General features: G+C 41.7%; 1 pseudogene; it reads right to left on the bottom strand.

The window, feature by feature from the left end:
• Window positions 1–10,612: 10,612 nt before the first annotated feature.
• Window positions 10,613–25,518, bottom strand: LOC113926878 (annotated as a pseudogene).
• Window positions 25,519–26,430: the final 912 nt, after the last annotated feature.

A 26,430-nucleotide genomic window follows, 5' to 3' on the forward strand; every position in this document is an offset into this window, starting at 1 on the left:
TGGGGGATTTAGGGATTGCAATCTGGGAGACACAGAGCAGACCAAAATTGAAAGTGTGCTCCAAATTGTAAGGGCAAGTGGGGAGTAGAGGCTTATGAAGAAAAATCCAGAAAGTTACATAACTTGTTTTGAAGGGATTATGATTGGTACTGACAGAGTTAAACTGACTATCTAATACATGATTGGCTATTTGACTAGTAGATGTTCCATTATTTCTATTTGCTATTGGTTTTTGGTAGAGAGTTCTCAATCCAAAGTAAAAAAAATGTGTTCCAGAAGGTGGTTAAAGTGCAATTGACAAGTTGCCACTGAAGAAAGGCCAGTTCTTGGTGTTCCAAGAATTGAAACTAAAAGGTGCATAGACTCTGCTTCCCCAATGTCCTCCCCACCTTATTTTGGATGGCTCTCTTAGCAATGCTTACTCTTTTTTTTTGGAATCTTCTTTCACATTACTAATGAGACTGAGAACTTTTAATATATATTAAATTAGATATTTAATATTTAAGATATATATTAATTTATAGCTTTTATAGATAAATTATATGTATAAAATTATGTATATATATAATTATCACATTGCTATTCATATCTTTTGCCCTCCTATTCCTACTAATTTGAAGACCTAAAAAATATATATGTGAATTCTGAAAGCTAATCATTTGTTAGTTGTATGTATTACAAAGATATTCTCCTAGTCTGTGGTTTCAGTTTAAGACAAGTGTTCCATATAATTACAAAGTGAATACTCATGGAAATTACCAATTTAAGAAGTAGTAAGTTACCTGCTCCAGAATTCCATCATGTGTCCCTTCCTGATGCTTGTTTCCCCTCTCCTGTATGTACCACTGTCTTGATTTTTATTTATCACAGCTTTGCTTTTTTGTATAGTTTAGCTACCCTTGTAGAAATCCCTAAACACACTATAGGTTAGTTTTGTCCACTTTTGAGCTTTATAGAAGTGAAATCATTTTGTAGTTTTTTTTTACTTTGCGTTTCTTTGACTCAACCTGGGTTTATTTGATTCATTCTTGTGATGTGTAGCCATAGTTACTCATTTTCCCTGCTGACGCTATTTTATCCAACGAACATTCCACGGTTTACCCATCCTGCCATTGATTTGTGTTTTTCCATCTAGTTTTTGGATATTTCGAACAATATCACGCTGAACATTCTTGTACATATCTCCCTGTGCACACGTACTTGAGTCTTTCCAGGGACTATACCTAGGAGACGAATTTCTCAATTGTCAGGTGTGCATATCTTCAGTTTTATTAGACAGTGCCAAACTATTTTCCACAGTGGCTGTTGTAGCTTGTCTTCCCCTTCGCTTGTGGTAGCTATTGTTGAAGAAAGTCTTTAATTAAAAGGCAGTCAAATTTATCAATATTTCTCTTCTTTTATAATGCCTTGTCTCAGAAATCTTTCTCTGCCTTGAAGACATTTTCTACTTTTTTGCCTAAATGTTTAAAAAATTTGCCTCTTTGATTTGGCTTCTTAATTTGCTGGGAAATACTTTCTTTATATGATGAAATTGTAGGAACCTAGTTTTTACTTTTTTCAGTAGGGATGGCCAATTGTCTCAGTACTGTTGAGCGAAGAATTCATTCTTTTCTCTATCAACTTGTGACATTCTCTTTGTCACATATCAAGTTTCTATTTAAGGACAGATCTTTTTCTTGAGGAGGGGTTACTTTTGTTTATCACTTTATTTCTTTAATGGCTTGATTTATTCAGGTTTCCTATTCCTTCTTAAGCTAATTTTGGCAATTTTTATTTTCTAGAAATATGAAATTTCTGTAGGTTTTCACATTTAAAAACAGAAAGCCAATTGTCATTTATTGTGATTTTTAAAGTCTCTTTTTTAGTTATAGCTCCTCTTTATTCCTAATTTTGGATATTTATGCCTTTTCTCTTTGTTCCTTTGTTCAACCTTGTTGGAAGCCAATTTTATTAGTTTTTTGAAAAGAGAAATAGCTTTTGTCTTTGTTGATCTTTTCTATTGTTTTCTTGTTTTTTTATTCCATTACTTTCTGCTCTTAAATTTTAATATTTTATTTTCTTGGTTCTTGTTTCTGTTTCTGATCTTTTCATTGGTCCCTGAGTTAAACAACACTGATTTATTTTATATCTTTTATTTTAATCAGTGCATTTGCAGTTACAAATTCTCCTCTAAGTACTCTTCTAGCTACATGGGTTTGATATGCAACTTTCAATGAAAGGCCATGCTAAATATTTTGTAATTTCTATGGCTCTGCCCTTGTCCACAATGAGTTGCTTAGTAATGCAGTCTCTGAAGTTTCCAACATGCTCTTGCTTGTTTTGTTTTGTTTGGAATTAACTTTTATGGGTGCTTTCTAATTTGGTTTTATTGTCACAAGAGGAAATGGTCCATAGGCATTGATTTTTTTGGTGTTGAGATTTATTCTCTGTCTTAGTATTACATGTGGTCAGTTTTTTGTAAGTGCTTCACGTGTACTAGAAAAGAATACATTTTCTCTATTTGTTGGCTGAACATCCTCTATACATTTATTAGAAGATAGGTGTTGATTTCATTGTTCAAACCTTTTATGCTTTAATATTTTGTCTGCTTATATATAATTCCTAAAATGGCTTGTTCAAATCTCCCATCACGTTTCTGTATTGGTCATTTTTTTCTTCGTAATTTTGTCTGTTTCTGTATTGTACATTTTGAGTTAATTTTGGGAGGTAAATATAAATTCATTATTGTTATATTTCCTTGGTGGATTGATTTCTTTACGTAATATATAAGTATATAATATGTAATGAATTACATAATATACTGTACCTTAAATTTTATCTTGCCTGATGTTCATATTGCTACAGTAGTTTGTTGTTGGTGGTGGTGGCCGGTGGCCATGGGGTATCTTTTCTATGCTTTCATTTCAACATTACTAACCAATTTTATTTCAGGTGTGTCTCTTGTAAGGGTGTCACTGGATTTAAACGTAATTTTATAATCTCTTTATTTTGGTAGGTGGACTTTCCTTTTTTTCTTTCTTTCTTCCTTCCTTTCTTTCTTTCTTCCTTCCTTCCTTCCTTCTTTCTTTCTTTCTTTTTTTTTTTTTTTTACAGTTGTCTTAAAGTCAGAACCTAAAGCAATCCCAGGGTGTTAAGAGAGAGAGAAAAGATAACCAAGGCAGGGAGAATGGAAAGCACATGTAAAGACTTCACAACAAGCCATGAGACGGTGCTAACGCTTGACAGGTGTACTTGCTTTGTGTCTTAGTACATCTCCACACGTGCTGTGCGGACATACTCATGCCTTGGAGAAGTCTGTTGAAGAGAGGACAGGAGAAGGAATTTATCTGCCGGTTTCTCCCTAACTCCTGTTTGCTCCTTGGGGATTTAACTCACCTGAACTACAGGTTGAAATACCTAATCCGTGCACGGTGGTGTAAAATGTTGACTGAGTGGGAGAAGGCAGAGAACACGGGCAGTGCTCTTGGCTACAGACCCACACAGAGCTGACCAGCACTCAGCAGTGGCTGGAGGAGAGCCAGAGGCTGTGTCTGGCAGACAGATGAAGCCAAGAGAATTTGAAGGTGTGCACAAGATGCATCTCCTGCAACATTCACCGTAATTACTTACATATTTGTACTTATTGTTTTGCCACCTTATTTTGTGTTTTCTATTTTCTGTTCTTGGCTTCATGTTTTCCCCTCCTTTTCCCGCCTTCTGCTGAACGGAGAAAGTTTTATACATCTTCCTCCAACCCCAAATCTTTTCTTCCCCTGTGGCAGTTTGGAAAATAGACTGATTTTTATTTTTATGGTGGTTATCCTGGAGTTTGTACGTGCTTAATGACATACATATACTGAACGACACATTTTTCTATCAGATTTAAAAGTCATTCAGCATTTCTATTCTCTTCCAAAACATGACACAGACTTTAACCATCTTTAACTAACTGAGCACCATTCCCATCGAGTTACTGTTGTTTCTAATGTTAGTTGTCCTATTAGTAACAAAATTGTTGTGTGTATTTAAGTTTCCTCCAGTCTTTTTGTGGCTTGATAGCCCATTTCTTTTTTATCCTAAATACTATTCTATTGTATGGATGTGCCACTAATTTGACTAATTTTTTTCCTATCTCATTAGCTGCCCCCTAAACTCACTTGTCTTCTTGTTGAAGTATATCCTTCAATGGTTTAAGTCATACTTTATTCATATTTCCTTAGTTTTTACCTAATGTCCTTTCCTGTTCCGGGACCCCATGTAGGACCCACATTACCTTTAGTCATCGTGTCTCCTTAGGCTCTTCTTAGCTGATGCATTTTCTCACACTTCCCTTGTTTTTGATGACTTTGACAGTTTTGAGGGGTACTGGTCAGGTATTTTGCAGAATGCCCCACTATTGGCATTTGTCTGGTGTTTTTTTCTCATAACACTGAGGTCATGGGTTGATGGGAGGAAGATCACAGAGGTAAAGTGACATTTTCATTACATCATATGAAGGGTACATAACATACCATCAACATGATTTATGTTTGTCGATGTTGGCCTTGATCACCTGGCTGAGCTAGTGTTCATCAGGTTTCTCCACTGTGAAATGTATTCTTCCCCGGTCACACCCCTTCTCTGTTATATACTTTGGAAAGAAGTCACTATGCACGGCTCACACCTACGGAGTGGGGAATTATGCTCCCCTTTCTTGAGGGCAGAGTATCTATACGAACTATTTGGAATTCTTCTGCGTGGGAGATTAATCTTTTCTCAATCATTTATTAATTTATTCAATCATTTCTTTATATTGACAGAGATTCAACTGATTCCCAAAGTGACTTCAGTTCACACCTTGTTCCCTTAGCCTTTTCCATGAGGTGATTTCATACATTTATAATACTGTTAGTAGTCTCTTGTCATAGTTGGCATTCCTTTCTGGGATCCCTGACTTAATAATTGAATTTTTTAGAGGGCAGAGGGGCAGAGGGAGAGGGAGAGAGAGAATCTCGAGCAGGCTCCACGTCCCAGTGTGGAGCTCGATGCGTGGCTCAATCTTATGACCCTGAGATCATGACCTGAGCCAAAATCAAGAGTCTAATGCTTAACAGAATGAGCCAGGCAGGCGCCCTTTAATAATTGAATTTTTAAAAAAATTTGCATGCATTAGGTTTCATTCATCGTGCTGTAAAGTTTTGACAAATGCATGTTGCTATGTATCCGCTATACACTGTATAGTTTCACTGCTCTGAAATAGCCCCTGTGCTCCATCGATTCATTGCTTGCCCCTACTCCCAAGCCCCTGGCAACCACTGATCATTTTATTATTTCAGTGTTTTGCCTTTTCCAGATTGTCACAGAATTGAAATCAGACAATATGTAGCCTTTCCATACTGTCTACGTTCAATTTTGTGTATTTAAGTTTCCTCCCAGTCTTTTTGTGGCTTGATTGCCCATTTCTTTTTTACCCTGAATACTATTCTATTGTATGGATGTGCCACAGTTTGTTTATCCATTCACCTATTGAGGGACATCTTGGTTGCTTCCAGTTTTTGAAGGTTTTAAATAAAATCGCTGTAAACATTCACATGCAGGTCTTTGTATGAACATAAATTTTCAAATCAATTGAGTAAATACCTAGGAGTGTGCTTGCTGGATTGTATAGGAAGGCTATGTTTAGCTTTGTAAGAGACTGACAAACTGTCTTCCAAAGTGACTGTACCATTTGACATTTCTACTATCAATGGATGAGAGTTTCTGTCGCTCCACATCCTTCCCAGCATTTGATATTTCAGATTTGACTTTTTTTTTTCCTAAAAAGCGTATAGTGGTATCTCATTGTTTTAATTTGCAATTCTCTGAAGATAAATATGCTGAACATATTTTTGTATGCTTATTTGCCATTTGTATATCATCTTTGGTGAGGTGTCTGTTCAGATCTGTTGCCCATTTTTAAATTAGGTTGTTTTCTTATTGTTAAGTTTTAAGTGTTCTTCGTATATTTTGGATCTGTAGATATATGTGTTGCAAATATTTTCTCCCAGTCTGTGGCTTGTCTTTTGATTTTCTTTACGATGTCTTTCACAGAGTAGAACACTTTAATTTTAATAAAATTCAATAGATTAATTTTTCTTTTGTGGATCATGCTTTTGGTGTGGTATCTAAAATCCCATTGTCAAAGCCAGTGTCAGGTAGATGTGGTTTTTCATAGAGACCTATGTTTTCCTCTAGAAGTTTTATAGAATTACATTTTATATTTAGGTCTATGATTCATTTTGAGTCAATTTCTCTGAAAAATATAAGAGCTGAATCAAGGTTTTTTTTTTTTAATTTGGAAATCCATTTGTTCTAGCACTGTTTATTGAAAAAACTATCCTTTCTCCGTTAAAATGCCTTTGCTCCCTTTGTCAAAGATTAGTTGGCTATATTTGTGTGGGTTTATTTTGGGGCTCTTCTCTTTATTCCCTTGATCTCTGTGTCTCTTCTATTCTTCTCTTTTTTTAATACTACCTGTCTTGATTAGTGTAGATTTATAGTAAGTTTTGAAATTGGGTAATATCAGTCCCAAAATTTTGTTTTTCTTCATACGTTGACTGTTCTGGGTTTTTTGCCTTTCCATATAAACGTTAGACTCATTTTGTTGATATCCATAAACTAGCTTTATGAATTTTGATGCAACCAAACATCAAGTTGGGAAGAATTGACATCTTAATGATTTGGAGATTTGCTATCCATGAACATGGAATATCTCTCCATTTGTTTAGATCTTGTTTGATTTCTTTCATCAGGATTTTGTACTTTTTCTTATGTAGATCCTGTACATATTTTGTTAGGCTTATGTCTAAGTATTTCATTTTTTCATGCTACTATAAATGATACTGTGTTTTAAATTTCAAATTCCGATTATTAATTGTTAGTATATAAAGAAGCCATTGACTTTTGTATATTAGCTTATATCCTGCAAACTTGTCATAATTACTTATTAGTTCCAGGTGTTTTTTGGTTGGTTCTTTGGAATTTTACACCTAGACAATCATTTCACCCGCAAAATCAGTTTTGTTTCTTCTTTCCAAATTCGTATACCCTTTATTTCCTTTTTTGTCTTACTGTATTTGTGAGGACTTCCAGTACAAATGGTGAGAAGGAACATATTTGCCTTTTTCCCAATATTGGGGGAAAATGTTCAATTTTTTGCCATTAAGTTAAGTTAGTTTGTGGTTTCTTAATCATGTGAGCATACATTAATATATTTATAAGCCATTCATATTTTAATTTTTCTGAAAACACTAAGTTTTAAGTTAAATATATTTCCATCTCCATTGAGGTATGGTTGACAAGTAAAAATTGCATATACTTAAGAGGCACAACATGATGTTTTGACATATGTATACATTATGAAATGATTAGTACAATGAAGCTGACTAATATATCTATCACCTCACATAGTTACCTTTTTGTGTGTGTGGTGTTGGTGAGAACACTTGTGATCTACTCTCTTAGCAAATTTCAAGGGTACAGTATGATATTATTAACTATAGTCACCATGCTGTACATTAGGTCTCCAGCACTTATTCATCTGATAACTGACTGTTTTTACCCTTTAACATCTCCCCTTTGCTCCGTTCCCCAGCCTGTGGTAATCACCATTCTATTCTTTGTTACTCTGAGTTAAACTTTTTTTTTTTTAAGATTCCACATATAAGTGGGATCATACAGTATTTGTCTTTCTGTGTCTAGCTTATTTCATTTAGCATAATGTCCTTCAGCTTCATCCATGTTGTTGCAAATGGCAGGATTTCCTTCTTTTTAAAGGGCAAATAATATTCCATTATTTTACTTTACTAAATTTATTAATTAGTTTTAATAAATATATATTTATTATATATATATATATAATGCCACACTTTCTTTAACCATTCATCTGTTGATGAGCACTTAAATTGTTTTCATATCTTGGCTCCTGTGAATAATGCTACAATGAACACAGTAGTGTAGCTATCTCTCTGAAATAGTAATTTTATTTCTTTTGGATTTATACCCAGAAATGGGATTGCTGGATCATATGGTAGTTCTATTTTTAATATTTTGAAAAACTTCCATACTCTTTTCCATAATGGCTGTACTAATTTACATTTCCACCAACAGTGCATGAGGGTTCCCTTTTCTCCACATCCTCACCAACACCTGTTATCTTCCGATTTTTTGATAATAGACATCCTAACAGATGTAAGGTGATATCTCATTGTGGGTTTGATTTCCATTTCCCTGATGATTAGTGATGTCGAACACCTTTTCATATATCTTTTGGCCATTTGCATGTCTTCTCTGGAAAAAATGTCTATGCAGGTCCTTCGTCCATTTTTTAAATTGGGTAATTTATTTATATTTTGCTGTTGAGCTGTATGTGTCCCTCATATATTTTGGATATTAACCCCTTATCAGATACATGGTCTGCAAATATTTTCTCCAATTCCATAGGTTGTCTTTTCATTTTGTTAATTGTTTCCTTTTTTTGCCGTGCAGAAACTTTTTAGTTTGACATAGTCCCACTTAATTAATTTTGTTGCATGTGCTTTGGTGTCAAATCCAAAAAATCATTCCCAAGACCAATGTCTATCTATTTCCCTCTGTTTTCTTCTAGGAATTTTATGATTTGGGGTCTTGTGTTTAAAACCTTAATCCATTTTGAGTTGATTTTGTGTATGGTGTAAGATAAAAGTTCTATTAGGTTTTTTTTTCAGGTATATATCCAGTTTTCCCAACACCATTTATTGAAGAGACTGTCCTTTCCCCATTGTGTGTTCTTCGTGCCTTTGTTGAAAATTAGTTGGCCATATATGCCTGGGTTTATTTCAGAGCTTTCTATTCTGTTCCACTAATCTATGTGTCTGTTTTCATGCTGGTACCATACTGTTTAGATTACTATTGCTTTGTAATATAATTTGAAATCAGGAAGAGTAATATGTCCAGTATTTTGTTCATCTTACTCACGATTGCTTTAGCTATTCAGGGTCTTTCATGATTGCATAATTTTAGGATTTTTTTTTCTATTTCTGTGAAAAATACCTTCTGAATTTTGTTAGGAATTGCATTAAATCTATAGCTTGCTTTGGCTAGAATGGATATTTTAAAAATATTAATTATTTTAATCTGAACATGGATATTTTTTATTTGTCTTCAGTTTCTTTCATCCATGTTTTATAGTTTTCAATGTGCAGATCTTTCACTTCTTTGGTTAAGTTTATTCCTAAGTATTTTATTCTTTTTGATGCCATTGTAAAGGGAATGTTTTCTTCATTTTTTGGAGAAAAATTTTCATCATTTGTTGTTTGTGTATAGACATATAACTAGTTGTTTGCTTGTTTTCTATCCTGCAACTTTACTAAATTTATTAATTAGTTTTAATAGTTTATTTTGGTGGAGTATTTAGGGAAAAAATATATATCTCCATGTTAGCTGCAAAAACAGCAATTTTATTTCTTCCTGTCAGATTTGTATGTCAGGTGTTATCAATTTCAAAGAACTAGCTTTTGGTTTGGTTGATTTTCTCTATTTTCCTGCTTTCAATTTCACTGATTTTTGCTCTAATTATTACTTCTTTCCTTATGCTTGCTTTAGGCTTCAATTTCTTTCTTTCTCTAATTTTCTAAGGTGGAGGCTTAGATTGTTGATGTTTAGATTTTTCTTCTTTCCTAATATATGTATTCAATGCTATAAATCTTCTAAGCACTACTTTCACTGCATCCCATATTTTTTGATAATTTATACCTTCATTTGCTCAAAGTATTTTAAAATTTATCTTGAGATTTCTTTTTTTTTTAACCCATGTGTTACGCAGAGGTGTATTATTTAATTTCCAAGTATTTTGAGATTTTCTACCTCTCTTTCTGTCACTGATTCTTTGTTTAATTCCATTGTTGTATTGAGAGCAGACATTGTATAATTTCTATTCTTTTGAATTTGTTAAATTGTGTTTTATGGCCAAGCATGTGGTCTGTCTTGGTGAATGTTCCATGTGAGCCTGGGAAGTGTGTGTGTTCTGTTATTGTCAGATGAAGTAGTTGATAGAAGTCAATTATTCCCAGCTGACTGATGATGCTGTTGAGTTCCACTGTGTCCTTACTGATATTTTGCCTGCTTGATCTGTCAGTTACTAAAAGAGGGGTGTTGAAACCTCCAGCTATAATAATGGATTTGTCTATTGCCCTTACAGTTCTGTTTGTTCTTGTCTCACATATTTTGATGTGCTATTATAAGGTGAATACACGTTAAGGACTGTTAACGTCTTTCTGGTTTGTTTTTTTTTTAAGATTTAATTTATTTATGAGAGGGAGAGAGCACAAGGGGGGTAGGGGCAGAGGGAGAGAGAGGCGCAGACTCCCTGCTGAGGAGGGAGCCTGATGCAGGGCTCGACATGGGCTCAACATGGGGCTGGATCCTGGGACTTCAGGATCATGACCTGAGCTGAAGACAGACACTTAACTGACTGAGCCACCCAGGTGCCCCCATCCTTCTGTTTTAATTGAGCATTTTATATGATCTTATTTTGTCTCTTAGCATATCTATCATATATTTTTTCTTTTTCTTTTCTTTCTTCTTTTTTTCTTTTGTCTTTCAGCTTTTATTTAATGGCATTGATCTACAATGGATTTTAGATCTTGTGAAAAGTAACCATGTCCATGGACTGCACATAGTCCTCAAAAGCAGTGATCCACTCCTCCAGCATATCTATTCCAACTTTATTGCCTTCCACTACACGCTGTACTTAAAGTTCTTTAATTCCGTACTCCACTGGAACTAGTGTAGAAGAGCCCCAGACCAAGCTGTCTGCTTGAATGCTCCTGATGCACTCCTCTAGTTTTGCCATATCTGTCTCATCCCAAGGTTTCACATCCAGTAAGGTGGAAGATCTGGCAACAAGTGCAGGTTTTCTGACTTTAACTCATACTGCACAAGGCATTCTTCTCTTAGCCTCTTGGCTTCTTCACTTTCCTCTTCCCCCTCAGATCCAAAGAGATCAATGTCATTATCATCTTTACTATCTGTAGCTCCATTTCCTGTGGTGTCTTCCACATGAGCAGGGCCATACTTGCCCAAAACTTTCTTCACTCCTGGAAGGCTGGCCTTTTCCTTTTCTTAAGACTTGATGTGCTTATATCAACGTAGGGCATGATACAAGTCAGTGGGTGTGGGGCCGGAGACTGCTTCAAATACTGCTGGTCTGCTTATGACGGCATATACCCCTTGATGTAGCTCTTGTCTGCCAGGTAGTCATTGAACACCTGGAGGCTGGTGGGGCTTTTCAAGTCTCCAAAACCCCTGGCATCAGCTGATCCAGGAACTGGAGGACAGCAAAGGAAAAGAAGAGTGCAGGTGGTCCGCCGATTGCTAAGAGGAAAAAAAAAAAAAAACTCAATTATATTTATTGTAAAAGATTTCTTACTCTTTTCCCTAGAGTTTGCAATATACATTTATAACTTGCCTACATGTACTCTCAAATAACACTATATTGCCTTATGGGTAGTACAGTTACCTTTATTTTTTTTCTCTCTTAATAACCTTTTTATTTTGGGATGTTTTACTTATAGGGAAGGTAAAAAGATTGTACAGAGTTCCCATATTCCCTTCACCTACTTTTCCCCATTATTTAAAAAAAAATTTTATTGTTATGTTAATCACCATACATTACATCATTAGTTTTTGATGTAGTGTTCCATGATTCATTGTTTGTGCATAACACCCAGTGCTCCACGCAGAACGTGCCCTCTTTAATACCCATCACCAGGCTAACCCATCCCCCCACCCCCCTCCCCTCTAGAACCCTCAGTTTGTTTTTCAGAGTCCATTGTCTCTCATGGTTCATCTCCCCCTCCGATTTCCCCCCTTTCATTCTTACCCTCCTGCTATCTTCTTCTTCTTCTTTTTTTCTTAACATATATTGCATTATTTGTTTCAGAGGTACAGATCTGTGATAGTACAGTTACCTTTATAATAGAGTATTACCAATTCCTTCCTCCTGTCTTTTGTTACATTGCTGTCATTTATTTCACTTATCCATGTACTATAATCACCTAATACATTGTTACTATTATTACTTGGAGCAAACGATAATCTATTGGCTCAGTTAACAATAAGAAAAACAAAGTATTTTATTTTACCTTCATTTATTCCTTCTCTGATGATCTTTCTTTTCCTGTATAGATCCAAATTTCTGACCTATGTAATTTTTCTTCTCCCTGAAGACCTTCTTTAAACATCTCTTGCAGAGCAGGTATATTGGTGATGAATTCTCTGAGGTTTTGTTTGTCTGAGAAAGTCTATTTCTTCTTCACCTTTGAAGGATAATTTCATTGGATTTTGAATTCTAGGTCAATGTTTTTTTCTTTCAACAGTTTTTTATTTATTTATTTTTTTTGAGAGAGAGTGTGCAAGTGGGGGTGGGGAGGGACACAGGGAGAGGGAGAGAGAGAATCCTAAGCAGGCTCCATGCTCAGTGCAGAGCCCAATGTGGGGCTTGATATCACAACCTGAGATGATGACCTGAGCCAAAATCAAGAGTCAGATGCTCAATTGATTGAGCCACCCAGGCTCACCCCTCTTTCAACAGTTTAAATATTTCCCTCCACTCTCTTTTAGCTCGCATGGTTTCTTGTTTTTTAGTTTTTTTTTTTTTAAAGATTTTGTTTTTTTAAAGTAATCTCTACACCCAATGTGGGGCTCAAACTCACAACCCCAAGATCAAGAGTTATATGCTTCACTGATTGAGCCAACCAGGTGCCCCAAGCCTTCATGGTCTCTGATGAGAAGTCTAATGTAGTTCTTATCCTTGTCCTTCTATAGGTAAAGTGGTTTTTTTTTTCCCTCTGTTGCTTTCAAGATTTTCTCTTTGTCTTTGGTTTTCTACAGTCTGAATATGATATGCTTAGGAATAGATTTTTTAGTATTTATCTTTCTTGGTGTTCTCTAAGCTTCTGGATCTGTGTTTTGGTGTCTGTCGTCATTTTTTGAAAATTCCCTGGCCATTACTCCTTCAAATATTTCTTCTGCTCTGTTTCCTTTTTCTTCTCCTTCTCTTCTGGTATTCTAATTATACGTTTGTTACACCTTTTAAAATTGTTCCACAGTTATTGGATATTTTGTTCTATTTTCTCATTCTTTTTTTCCCCCTTGCATTTCGGTTTGGGAAACGTCTACTGACATTTTCAATTTCAGTGATTTTTAGCTTGGCCATGTCCTTTCTACCAATGAGCCTATGAAAGACATTCTTTATTTCTGTTACAATATTGTTTAAAGACTGTTTTTAAGGGGCGCCCAGGTGGCTTAGTCAGTTGAGTGTCTGGCTCTTGGTTTTTGGCTCAGGTCATGATCCCATGGGTTGTGGGATCGCGCCCTGCTAGGGCTCCATGCTCTGGGTGGAGTCTCCTGGAGATTCCCTCTGCCCCTCCCCCTGCTCACTTGCTCACATGCTCTCTCTCTAAAAATAAATAAATATATTTTTAAAAAATACTATTTTTTAAGAGAGATTTTATGTTCACAGCAAAATTAAGAGGAAAATACAGAGATTTCTCATATACCTCCTGCTGGCACACATTCACAACCTCTCCTATTATCAACATCTTCCACCAGAGTGGTACATTTGTTACAATTGATGAAATTACATTGACACATCATAATCACCCAAAGTCTGGACTTTACATTAAGGTTCACTCTTGGTGTTGCGCATTCTGTAGGTTTAGATAAATGTATAATGACATGTGTCCATCATTATTATATCATACAGACTATTTTTCACTGCCCTAAAAATCCTCTGTGTTCCCCTTATTCACCACCTCCCCTCAATCTCTAGCAATCACTGATCTTTTTATTGTCTCCACAGTTTTGCCTCTTCCAGAATGTCATGTAGTTGGAATCATATAGTATTATATAGTATGCAGCCTTTTCAATTGAATTCTTTCACTTAGTAAAGTGATTCAAGATTCCTCTGTGTTGGTTTTTGACTTGATAGCTTATTTATTTATTTATTTTTAGTCCTGAATAATATTCCATTGTCTGGAGGATCCAGTTTATCCAGTCATCTACTGAAGAACACCTTGGTTGCTTCCAAGTTTTGGTGATTATGAAGTTACCACTTTATTAATTTATTAATTTATTTATAGTATTTTTAAAATTCTTTCATAGATTTTCTGTCTCTGCTTTCATTGCCCATCTGCTTTTGCATAGTGTCTACTTTTTCCATTGGGTCTTTAATGTATTAATCATAGTTATTTTAAATTCTCAGTGTGATAATTCCAAAATTTCTGCCATGTGTGAGTCCGGTTCTGATGATTGCTTTGTCTATTCAAATCATACATTTTTTTTTTCTTGCTTTTATCATGCCTTGTAATTTTTTGTTGAAAGCAGAACATGATGTATTAGGTAATATGAACTGAACTGAGGTAAATAGGCCTTTAGTGTGAGGTTTTATGTAAACATGGCTAGGATTTGAGCTGTGTTTAATGTTTTTTGTAGCTGTAGGTGTCAAAAGCTTTAATTTCCTCTAGTATCCTTGTTTTTTAAATTATCTTTTATTTTTGAGTTTCCCTAGAAACTCTTTTAAATGGAGTCTGGGTCTTATAGCTGTTTCACCTGTAATCAACTATTAACATACTGGAGCCCTGTTGTGGTGGTAAGGTGTGGGGGAGGAGAGGACATCTATAATCCTGTGAATAAGTCTTAGTCTTTAGTGAGCTTGTATACCTGAGCTGTGACCTTCACAAATGATTCTTATGGCCCTGGATTCCTTTGGGTGAGACAGAAAGACTAGAGAGGGCTTGAGTTGGATAAATTCCCTTCCCCCACATCAAATAAAGCACTTTGCCATTGACAGATAGGCCTCTGTTAAGGAGAATGCTCTGGACATTATTTCAAAATGATTACTGTTCCCTTCCCCTTGCCAAAGACATAGGATTGTTGTTTTGACTCTTCATCATGACAACTTGGTGGGGTTCCTGGAGGTAAGACCCACAGAAGTGCAAGGTGCCCTGTGACTGCAGCTCAGAAGAGCTTCCCACTTACACTAACTTATATTCCATCTCCAGCAATTCATTAAAATTACTGTTTAAGTTTACCTCTCATCTATGGCTCTAGCAGCTTTTGCTCAAGGTGAGTTGATCTGGGCTGTGATTCTTTGTATTAACCTGTCTTTCCAGATTTCAAGGTAGTGGTTTGCACTTTGCCCTTAATTCCTTAATGGATCCAAGAAAAGTCACAATTTTCAATTTGTCCAGCTTTTATTGTCGTTGAAAGGATGAGAATTATGGCTTTATGTGTTGGAGATGAAACTTCAAGTCTCTAAGAGTTCTTTAATGAGTTGGGAAACTTATAGTCTTTGTTTCTCTGAAAAAGTCCTTTTTTCCCCCTTTCACTTTGAATGATCATTTATCTGGGTATAAAATTCAAGATTGCCAGCTATTTTCCTTCAGCATTTTACAACTACTACTTTACTGTCTTTTTGCTGTATATTATTGCTGCTGAGAATTTTGCTCTCTTTCCAGGTATCATTTCTTTGTAAATTATCTATCTTTTGGTAGTTTTAAAGATTTAATTTTTTCCTTGATATTTTACACACTTTCTATAATATGTCTCTGTGTGTGGAATTATCGTCACTGATCTATTTATTATATATTCTTTAATTCTGAAAAATTTTCAGTTCCGATATTTCTAAATGTTCCATTTCTATCATTTTCTTCATTCTCCTTCTATGAAGTGCCTTTAGACTAATATTAACTTGTCAATCCATTCTCCATGTCTCTACAAATCTATTTACTCAAATCATATGTTTATTCTATGTTCTTGGAATATTCTTTTTTTTTTTTAATTTTATTATGTTAGTCACCATACAGTACATCATTAGTTTTTGATGTAGTGTTCTTGGAATATTCTTAAGCATTATTTCCCATGAATTTTCTCTTTGTCTCTTTGTCAATTCTGGAGCTTACCCCATTATACTCTTTTTGTCCATGAGGAAGATGTCCTATTGAGCCAAAATCTTCCTCTGGTCCTAGTGTGTCCTCTGAAGACATCTGTTCAAATCTGCCTTCAAAAATCCCTTGAAATATTTGAAGACCAAGATGCCATCCTCCCCCTTTTTCTTAGGTGAAATACCACAGTTAAAGGTCGTCGTGAATGTAAGCAGGTCACAGTGAATACTACCTTTTACCATATAGTAGTGGGAAATTTGAAAAGCAGCTCGATATCTAAATTTTAATCAATAATTCTAGAAGTGTTCATTGGGAACCTGGGGAGCAGCTTGGAAAATTCCCCTGTGGTACATAAATTAATCCTATGTGTCTCATCTGGGTTTCATTCATTTATTAAACAATAATTTATTATATGTTCAGTTTGTATTCATTACCCTTCTAAGTGCAGGAGCTATGCCAGCGATCAAGACATGGTCCTCAGTTGTGTCAGGGCAGGAAAAAACATTGAGATGGTGAGTGGGGTGGAAAGGAATGTGATTGTCCAGGCAGAGAGTACAGAGTGAGAAGAGTGCCCAGAGAGCACTCTGAAGACCCTACCATTTTCAGATTCCCATGCAACATTTAGCAGCACTCCAATCATACTGCGTGGGGCCAGGTGTAGCCACAGGGACCATCCAGTGAAAGTTATTATCCCTTCATTGTGGAGCTACAGAGGGTCAGGCTCAGCTCTTACAGCATTTAAGCCAGTCCCGATCAAGGACAGGGAAGAATAAGTGACTTTACCCCACCAGCATGTGAGTCTGGATTTAGTTTTGCTCTATTGACTTCTGCCTCAAGTGTTTGTTGATTCACTCACAGTAGTGGGTTAATGACACCAATGACCCCTGGTAATGATCTTTCTGTATCCAACCCCTTTGCCCTGTAACTTTGGAGTCCCCTCCTACCCTGACTCTGGGCTTGGCCACATGACTTGCTAGAGCTAATGTGGTGTTTGCAAACGTGATAAGGGCAGAAGCTGGAAAAGTGCTTGTAGATTTCCACATCTTCTCTTGTGTCTCTGCCTTCCCTGTGATAACAGACTAGTTTTCTTTTGGAACCTTATCCAAGGCTAGCTCTCTCTTGTCTTGGTTTCTCCTGTATCTTGTCTTGACCCCTGCTGTTGACCTGAGAAGATACTGGGGCTACCCTCATGGAGGGATGTGAGGGACACATGGAGGAGAGGCCATCCTAGACCATCCAGTCTGCAGCTCACTTCCAGTTCACAGTAGATACAGGAGCAAGCCCAGCTGAGATTAGTTAAGCCTGGCCCAGATTGGTAGAAAGCAGACTCAAATCAACAGAAAGCTTAACTGGACCTATAAGCTTATGAGCAATATGAAAGAGCGGTTCTTTTAGACTGCTAAGTTGTAGGATACTTTGTTACAGAGCAGTGCTAGCTGATACAGAAATGGGAGTTATCTGATGCTCAGTCATTCCACGAATCTTTGTGGAATACCTGCTTTGCTCCTGTGGGCTTGTGGAAAGCTCTGCAAGGACTTTTTCTATCTGCTGCCACCCTGGTTCTGCTGGCATGACCAAGATTCTACCTCTGCGTCCTTGTCCAGAACTTTGTAGCCCTGCTGGGGCTGGTGATGCCTAATACTTCACTGGCTTGGCTGGGCCCTTGGGCCCTAAGTTCTTTTCAGCACCCCTCCCTTCCTTACTGGGTTCATTCTTTGAACGGATGAATTACTTGGAATCCCTATACCTCATCTAGAGCATTTTTTGTTATCACCTAGCTGTCCACTACTTTGCCTCCCTGGCTGGGTTGGACCTGTTTGGGTATGGACTGTGGCCTGAAGTACGTGCCTGTGTATTGCCCTCCTTTGGATACCGCACTCACAGCTGGATGAGGAATCATCCTCTGTGAGAGTTTGTTCCCTGTACCGGTTTGCTAGGGCTGCTATACGAAGTACCACAGACTGTATGGCTTAAACAACAGAAACTAATTTTCTCACAATTCAGGAGGCCAGAAGTCCGAGATCAAAGTGTTGGCAGGGTTGGTTTCTTCTGAGGCTTCTCTTCTCAACTTGTAGATGGCCACCTCTCCCTGTGTCCTCACATGGTCTCTCACTGTGTGTCAACGTCCAAATGTCCTTTTCCTACAAGGACACCAATTATATTGGATTCAGGCCTACCTCACAGGAATGTTGCAGAGCTACTAGTGCCAAGCACTATGCCCGGCCCTATCAGGGATCCGTATATGTGCTGACCGAAAAGGAATGACCCCAAGCTGGAAAGCTAGGGGGAGCCCATCTGAAACTTTTGGGGGATACTGACATGTCACAGAGTGGTTGAAAAACATCAGTCTGAAAGCCTGTCCAGAATTTGTCTTTCCTTAAGCTTCCCTCTATGTGCATGTACTTGTGTGCACACACGTGCATGTGCATGCATGCACACACACACGAATGCACATGATGCATACTGAACAAGTAAGCGCTATCCCCAGGCCATGGACACACACATGTGACTACACAGAGCACACACACCCATGCACATAGGAACTCGTACAGCCCCATTTTGTCCCTGTATTACAGATAGACACACATACACAAGTATGCACACAAAAACACACATTCAGGCCCCATTCATGGTGGCTGTTTTCCCTCCATAAAATGGGACCCCGAGTTCCTCACCATAACATATATCTAAATATTGAGGACCATATATTGAGTTGTCCCCCTCGATATATCTAAAATGAAATACGAAGAGGGGGAAAACCCCAGCGGAGAATAGGAAGCCATGCATACAGATTGCAATCACCACCCAATGTTGCTGGTGGAGAGAAATGGATGTTAAGCATTGAATGTTAAAAATTGTGTTGAATTAGATAAGAAAATCCCGTGTAGACTTTGTTAATGATTCATAATCAGCTAATAAGCTCATCTTGAGGAGAATAATGATCCGCGGACCTGTTGGCTCGTTTATCACTATGTTTTACAACATTGGCAAAGAAACTAATTAAATCCCCGCATCATTACAGAGAATCCCTTTTAATAGAGATACAATGATGCACTAGAGGCTACAGATTACACTGCAAATTGTACCAAGAGATTTTGGACAGCGGGTTTTAATTAACATGTGAGCCAGAAGCAGCTTGCTTAAATAATAACCAGTGCTGGAACCATCTGCACGAAGGAGCCAGGCCATAGGAGGAGGCGAGGACGGAGGCCTGGGAGGCAAGGAGGGCATGGGCTGTGGCTGGAAGGTGTTTCAGAGTCGGGGCTATGGGGAGAGGGCGGAAACTGAGATGGGGCTTGAGTCCAGGGCGGCAAGGGAAACAAAAGCGGGTGCATGTCGAGGTCAAGAATCGGGCCAGGTGAAGGAATGCAGCTGTTTCTGGGGAAGCTGGAGGTGGGGATCCACACTGATGATGGCGGCAGAGTCACACAAGCTCTAGACAAGTCCCCGACCCCCCATCGTCTGGATTCCAGCCCTTGGCAGTTGGATCAGCAAGTTGCTGAGAGCTACTGTAGAGCAGGCAGGGTAGGTGCCCCGAGAGGGCCCCAGCACTCCAGCTTCTGCTTGGGAGCAGGGGATGCCTTAAGCGGCACAGCCAGTGAGCCTTTGATAGCTGGAGTCCAAGGCTTTCCTCCTATGCTCTTCTGTGGTTGGCTTTCCAGGAGAAGCTTCAGCCAGTAGGCCAGCAGACAGACCAGGAGGACAAGTGGGCCAGAAGGCAGATGAGGGAAGAATAAAGCCGGGAACTCTGCTTGGCCCTGAGTTGCATGTGCGTTCTTGGAAATGAGGTCATGGCAAACCTAGGGAGAACTTTATTACCTTAAGGCAAAAGCTGGTACCCCAGGGAGGCCTCAATAGTTCTCCTGCAGGGGCTGGTCCTGCCGAGCTGGACTTCCTGAGGGTACCGGCCCACGCGGGGCCTGCCTGGGTCACAGAGCAACTGTCTTGCCTTAGCTTGAGCTAAGCAGCTTGGCATCCATCTTCCCTGGCAGTCCCCGAGTCTGGGTATTTTTCTGTTCCCTCCCTCCTTCCTCAGAATCCAGGTTTTCCTTCCCAGGCTGAGGCTCAACACTGAGGTGGCCTGTGCCACAGGCAATATCACAGACTTCAAAGAGGCTTTTCTGACAGTTGTGGGAAGATCAAGTAGCTGTGCAGGCAAGATGCGGGGAAGAATTCTCCCCAAGTTCGTGTCCCTCTCTCTGAGAAAATAAGCTGAAGGCTTCCTCCTCTGAGGCTTGTATATTATTATTTTTTAAGATCGGCAGCAAAATGATTCATAAAACCTTGGAAACAGATCTCTTGTAAAGCCTCAAAGAACAATGGCTCATTGTGTACCAAGACTCCCACCTGATATTCTGCCAAAGGCGTGATGCGGGCTCCTTCGAGATGGAGCTGCACCCAGCAGTCGTTTCCCAGCCTGCTCTTCTCCTGGGGTTCCATGGCAACACTGCAGAGATCCCAGCACCTTCTAGCGCTCCCCAGGCAGCATTCACCTTTGTGCCCAGGCCCCAGGACTGCCTCATGGCTGGGGCACTATTCATATAGTGGAAGTATTGCCAACACCGTGCACTCAGGCTTCCAAAGCCAGCCTCACCCCTGCCAGGTGCACATGTATGCACACGTAGGTACGTGTGTGCTCACACACGCACACACACATGCATATGCACACTCTTGCCCTCTTCCCGCCCTTGAAGCCGGCAGTCTGGAGCCACTGGGCGCTGCTCCTCTCCTCTCAGCCCTGCCCGGGTCAGCTGCCACAGGTCCCGCACGCTTCCCCTCTTCTCCGGCTTCTCCCCCTCCACGGGGTCTCCATTCTGTGTTTATGGTGTAAACAGAGGTCAGATACCATGTAGTTCAACCTCCTCCCTTTGTAGACGAGGAGAGGGAGGTGCCTATCAGCGAGGGAGGTGACCGTAACCATGAACGTCATCTTGGGGAACAGAGCAAGCGCTCGAGTGTGGGAGGCATTGTTCCACTGTGCAGAAAAGTGGCCATTGTCACCCTCTCAGCTGCCTTCTTTGGGGCTTCTGAAGGAAGCCCACATGATTCCTTCCTCCCTGGTCTCTGCCTCCCATCCAACCCCCTCCAGCAGGTCCTCAGGTTCCTGCCAATGTATGGGTGGTGCCAGTTCCAGGGACTTCGGATCTGGAAGGGACTTTCAAGGGTAGCTGGTCCAGCCCACTCATTTTGATGGATGAGTTAATTGAGGCTCTGAGAGGTTGAGTGAGGGTGAACAGAGGGACCAGTGTGGTCCGGTGCTTGGGAAGACCAGGACACACCAGGGCCCACATACGGGCTTTATTGTGCTTTTAGTACAAAAGCAGCTACTGGCTTTGATCAACTGAGGCAGGCAAGGTGGCTGCTACCTAAGCTGAACCCAAGCTGTGTGCCGCGGTGGCACGGAGGCCTTGCCAACTTTCTTCCTTGTGGTGCCTGCCAACCGGCAACCCCCGCCCTCCTCCCTCACAGGGCCCCACCTTGCAGTACGGGCGGGCGGCTGGCGGTGTGGACTTTGGAGTCAGGCAGCCCTGGGTTTGTATCCCAGCTTCACCCCTTAACTCAGCACCAGTATAGCTGCTGTTATGAGGGGCGCGCTGGGGCTGGCTCATGAGGGCCGCTTGTTAGACTTGAGGAATTTTGTAAACCAGTGGTTAAATACAGCCATTATTAAAAATTAAATGATATAAACTCATAATTGAATAAATAATGCTTAAAACAAAAGCCATAAACACTAAAACAAAATCATTTTCTAAATTATTTTCTTATCATCTGTCCTCGAGCTAATACTCCGGAGGCTGGTTATGTCTGCTGTATCTGCACGGAGGAAGCACTGTGCAAAGTACCAGCCAATACGGTGGTGCGCCCCCCTCCTCTCTCCCACTCCTCGGTCCGTGATGTCACCTTAGTAGCTTGCTGCTGGCCATGGTGGGAGCACTTCTACCATGGAAGTCAGCAGGCACCACACATCTGGGCCCATCCTCCCTCCTCCTCCCCCTTTCTCCTCCTCTCCCTCTCCCTCCTCCCCCTCCCCCGTTCCCTCCTCCTCCCCTTCTCCCTCCTCCTCCCTCTTTCCCTCCCCTTCTCCCTCCTCCTCCTCCCCTTTCTCCTCCGCCCCCTCCCTCCTTCTCCCTCCTTGTCCCCTTCTCCCTCCTCCTCCTCCCCCCTCCCTCCTCCTCCCCCTCCCTCTTCCTCCCCCTCCCTCTTCCTCCCCCTCTCCCTCCTCCTCCTCCCTCGTTCCCTCCTCCTCCCCTTCTCCCTCCTCCTCCCTCTTTCCCTCCCCTTCTCCCTCCTCCTCCTCCCCTTTCTCCTCCGCCCCCTCCCTCCTTCTCCCTCCTCGTCCCCTTCTCCCTCCTCCTCCTCCTCCCCCTTTCTCCTCCTCCCCTCCCTCTCCCTCTTCCTCCTCCTCCCCTTCTCCCTCCTCCTCCCCCTTCCCCTCTCCCTCTCCCTCCTCCTCCCCCTTTCTCCTCCTCCCCCTCCCTCTTCCTCCCCCTCCTCTCCTTTCTCCTCCGCCCCCTCCCTCCTTCTCTTCCTCCTCCCCCTCTCCCTCCTCCCCCTCTTCCTCCCCCTTCTCCTCCTCCTTCTCCTTCTTATTTTTTTTTGGAGAGCCAGCCTCTAAACACTTACCAGCATGCCCCCAGTTGTGTCTGACCCTTCCAGTGACCCTATGATGTAGGGATTCCAGCTTTACAGAGTAGGAAGCTCAGACTTACAGAGCGAAATGGCATCTCCCAGGTGGAGCTGGCGGGGCTAACGGCCAGGGATGGATGGAACTCACCCATGACTATGGCTCCATGTCAAGTGCTATCTGAAAAAATGTTTAACTTGTGTGTTTAGCAGTGTGTGGTCGCAGTGCTGTTCCCTTCCAGGCCACAGCGGGCAGGATGCCTCGTCCAGGTGAGCGGGATGCAGGCCCGCGGTGTGGCTGCCACGTGGTGCAGATCCTCGTGGGCCTGAGCAGTGGCAGAGGCAGAATCACCAGGGAAGCAGAGTGTGCGGGGGGAGGGGTGCCCGCCACAGAGGGAAGAAGGACCTGGACCGCAAGCCCCGCTCGCTCATCATCCTCTCAATGCAGACCCCTGAGTAACCACCCAGAGCCTCGGTTTCTCACCCCTGCAGCAGGGATAACACCACCTCATTCGGTTGGTTGGTGAATTAAATAAGTGAATATTCCCAAAGCACCTGGCTTGGTGCTGCACACACTAAGTATGAATGAGATGAATGTTGCTTTCTTTCCTCTCTCCCCTTCTCTCCTCTTCTCTCCCTCCCTCCCCCTCTCCTTCCCTCCTCTCCTCCTAGCAATCAAAATTCTCTATTGCCATTCAGGCTGACGACAGCCTGGGCACAGTGACGTGGCACAGGCCACTTCCCTCTGGAGATGGCTTCTTTGGTTTCGGTGCCAAGCCTGGGCCACATCCTTCCTGGTGGCCAGGGCGATCGGAGCTTCCTGCCAGATGTTGGGCTTCAGGAGGCTTCAGAGGCAAAAGGGAGAGAAGGTCAGAGAAGCGATTAGAAGCTGCAGTCTAGGAAGCCCAAAGCACTCAGAGTGCCCTGCCTACCCTGGATCCCTTGCCCCGCTGTCCTTCACTTCACAGAGGCCTCTGGACCCCGTCTGACTCCCCCCGGAGACACCACTTTGGTGCCACCACAATGCCCAGCCCATGAGATGAGGCATTCTAGGGCTTCTGCCATGTCCAGAGTTAGGCCACGGGGACCCTCACTCTCCATGTTGTGGGTGAAGACCTCCTTCCATGTGTCTCCTCCCTCCAACTTCCCAACCAGGAACTATCCAGGGCTACTCCCATGCCCACCCTCCTTCTTCCCATCTAGGAGGCAGAGCTGTCCTTCCTGCTCTGCTATCCTGGCCAGTCCTGACACCGTGCCCTCGTCTGGCCTCGCAGCCTCCCCATCCACCTTGCTCTGCCAGCCACCTCCTCCCTGTCTCACACTTCCTCTCCCTCTCTCCTGGATGTTTCTTCTCAGATGATGAACAAACGGAACATTTTTCATCTAAAAGTAAAACCTCCCTCCCTCAACCCAATGAGTATTTGTCCTCCCTCATTGCCTTTTTTCTCTTCTGTTCAGAGCCAGGTTCTTGGAAGGGTGGTGGACCCTGTCTCCACTTCCTCACCTCCACAGATGCTCTCCCACCACACTTGTCTTCACTCCCGTGGAAACCAATCCCATTAAGACCTCCGTTTTGCTTTATCTGAATCTAATGGCCATTTTCCGCCTCTCTGGGACCTCTCTGAGCCATCTGACACCTGACCACCTTCTCTTTTATTGAAATCCTCTTCTCCTCATGTCCAGTGTTTTTGGATCTCCTCTTGTCTTTCCGACTGGTCCTTCCCAGGCTCGTCCGCCTCAGCCCTTCCTACCTCTCCAATGTTGGTGGTCCTTCAGTGCTGGTGATCCTGTCCTCAGCTCTCTCTCTGCATGATAACCACTCTCCATAAGCACGATCATTGCCCCCACCCCGTCCTGTGACCTCAGCCCCCACCAGTGTTCTGATGACTCAACAGCTCAGGTTAATCTCTCAATCTTCAGACCTGTAGACACAGACTAGCATGGCCCCTTGGTGACACTCAGCGGCTCAGAAAGGTGATCATTTTCCCCATGAATCTCCACCCCCTTCTGCATTCCGCTCAGTTCCAGCACCCCTCCAGGTGCCCACATGAGAACGCTTTCTTTTTCCCTCCAACAGATCATCCAATTCTATTGGCTCTACCTCTTACAGATTCCTCAGTTTTATCTGCTTCTTTCTATCCCCACTGTAGCTCCTCTTCTCATTTAGAATATTCCAGCAGTCTCTTAACTACAGTCTCTCAGTGTTGAGTCTTACTCTACCTCCAACCTAACTACTGCCTAATTAAAATGCAGACCCTAGCTGTGTGAAGTTGTTCAGTGGCCTTTCTCCTAGGTTTAAGGAAAGCTCCAAACTCCCTGTCCTGGAAGAGAAGGCCTTTAGGACTTCAGCCCTGCACATCTTCTCACCCTTTTCTCTTGTTTTTAACCCTTTCAGACCTTTGGTTCTAACTGTGCTGAAAAACATGCAGTCCCCTACAACACAGCCTGGTTACCCTTCCTCTAGAATGTACGCTGGATACAGATGGGGACTTGAGGTGCTTTTGTTCTCAGTTGCAGCTCTAGCCCTAAAATAGTGCCTCACAGAGACAGCCAGGGAATAAAGGAACGAATACCTTCATGTCTTCTCTGTGCATGCCTCTCCCACTTGATTCTACTCATTCTGTAAGACTCAGCTCAGACATCCTCCTCCTTGGAAAGCCTTCCCTGACCTCAGTGGGCTGGGTCTTCTCACACCCTTTCCTTCCATTCCCATAGCCCTCATATCACATTATTTCCTTCTTTTCTTTGGAGCTGTGTCTTATCGGTGTAGGTACCCCCCTGCCAAACACAGAACTTGACATGCAGTAGTACTTGCTCAATAAATCCTTGTTGAGTGAATGAAGCGCTGGATGGGGGTAACCAACCCCAAGCCTGCTTGTCCTCGTGCCCACCATCCTCCCCTTTCCTCAGTGACCACAACTCTCATCTCAGACTTCTTTTCTGATGCCTCCAACATGGTCCTCTGTGGCTTCATCATCCCTATGGAAGCTTTTCATAGCCAAGGGGGCTGTGAACTCTGGCTGGATGCAGCTGAAGACATCACTGTCCACATGTCCCTCTCAAAGGGGCTAGGACAGTTCCCAAGACTCGATCAGTGGTGTTGGGTCTCTTGGTGTCTGCCTCAGAGGATCCAGTATAGGACCCCATCTCCCTTGGGACGGGGCCTACAAGATCCAAACAAAGAAAGGATCCGGGTGAGTCTATACTTACCGGCTGAGATTTGGGGATGCTTCTGTTCTAACAAGAACTCAGGGCACTGGCCATGGAAACTGGTGGGAACTCTGGCATACCTTGGAGGAAGGCTGTGACTTGGGGGCACAAGGGAGCCAAGAATTCACCCCAGGAATACCAGATATTAAGGCTAGCGAGGCAACACAACTAACTCTAACCTCTATAAGGTCTACTATAAGAAGGAAGAGGCTGCTTCTGGCTTCCTTTCCTGATCAGGATGGTCTCAGGGAGTGAGAGGAACCCAGCACTGGAGCAGGACCCCATTGTTAGTCACCTAGCCAGCCTGAGGTCAGTCTCGAAATCGACTGACCCCCAAGTTCCCTTGCCTTCCCTTCTCCTGTTCCATTCCTCTGAACCTTCTCTTCATCCTCAACAGGCTCTTCACTCCCCTGCTTCTCTTGATCTCTTCATCTGTCCTCTTCCTCTGTGCTCCCAACCCTGACCCTGGGGTCAGCTTTTCCATCAAATGTCTCACTACCTCTTAGCAACCTTTATGCCCTTGACTGCCCACAGATCCCTGTTAATCCTGAACTCTGGGGAAACTATTCTGCTTGTTCTTTTCCTTCCTGGGCAGAGCCTGGCAGCCTTGCTGATTGAGCCTCCTGAAGATGGTCATTGGGATGCCTGTGTGGGACCCTCTCTAAACCTATTATGC

This window comes from Zalophus californianus, chromosome 4 (genome assembly GCF_009762305.2).
Source record: "Zalophus californianus isolate mZalCal1 chromosome 4, mZalCal1.pri.v2, whole genome shotgun sequence".
In the NCBI taxonomy this organism is placed as follows: Eukaryota; Metazoa; Chordata; class Mammalia; order Carnivora; family Otariidae; genus Zalophus; species Zalophus californianus.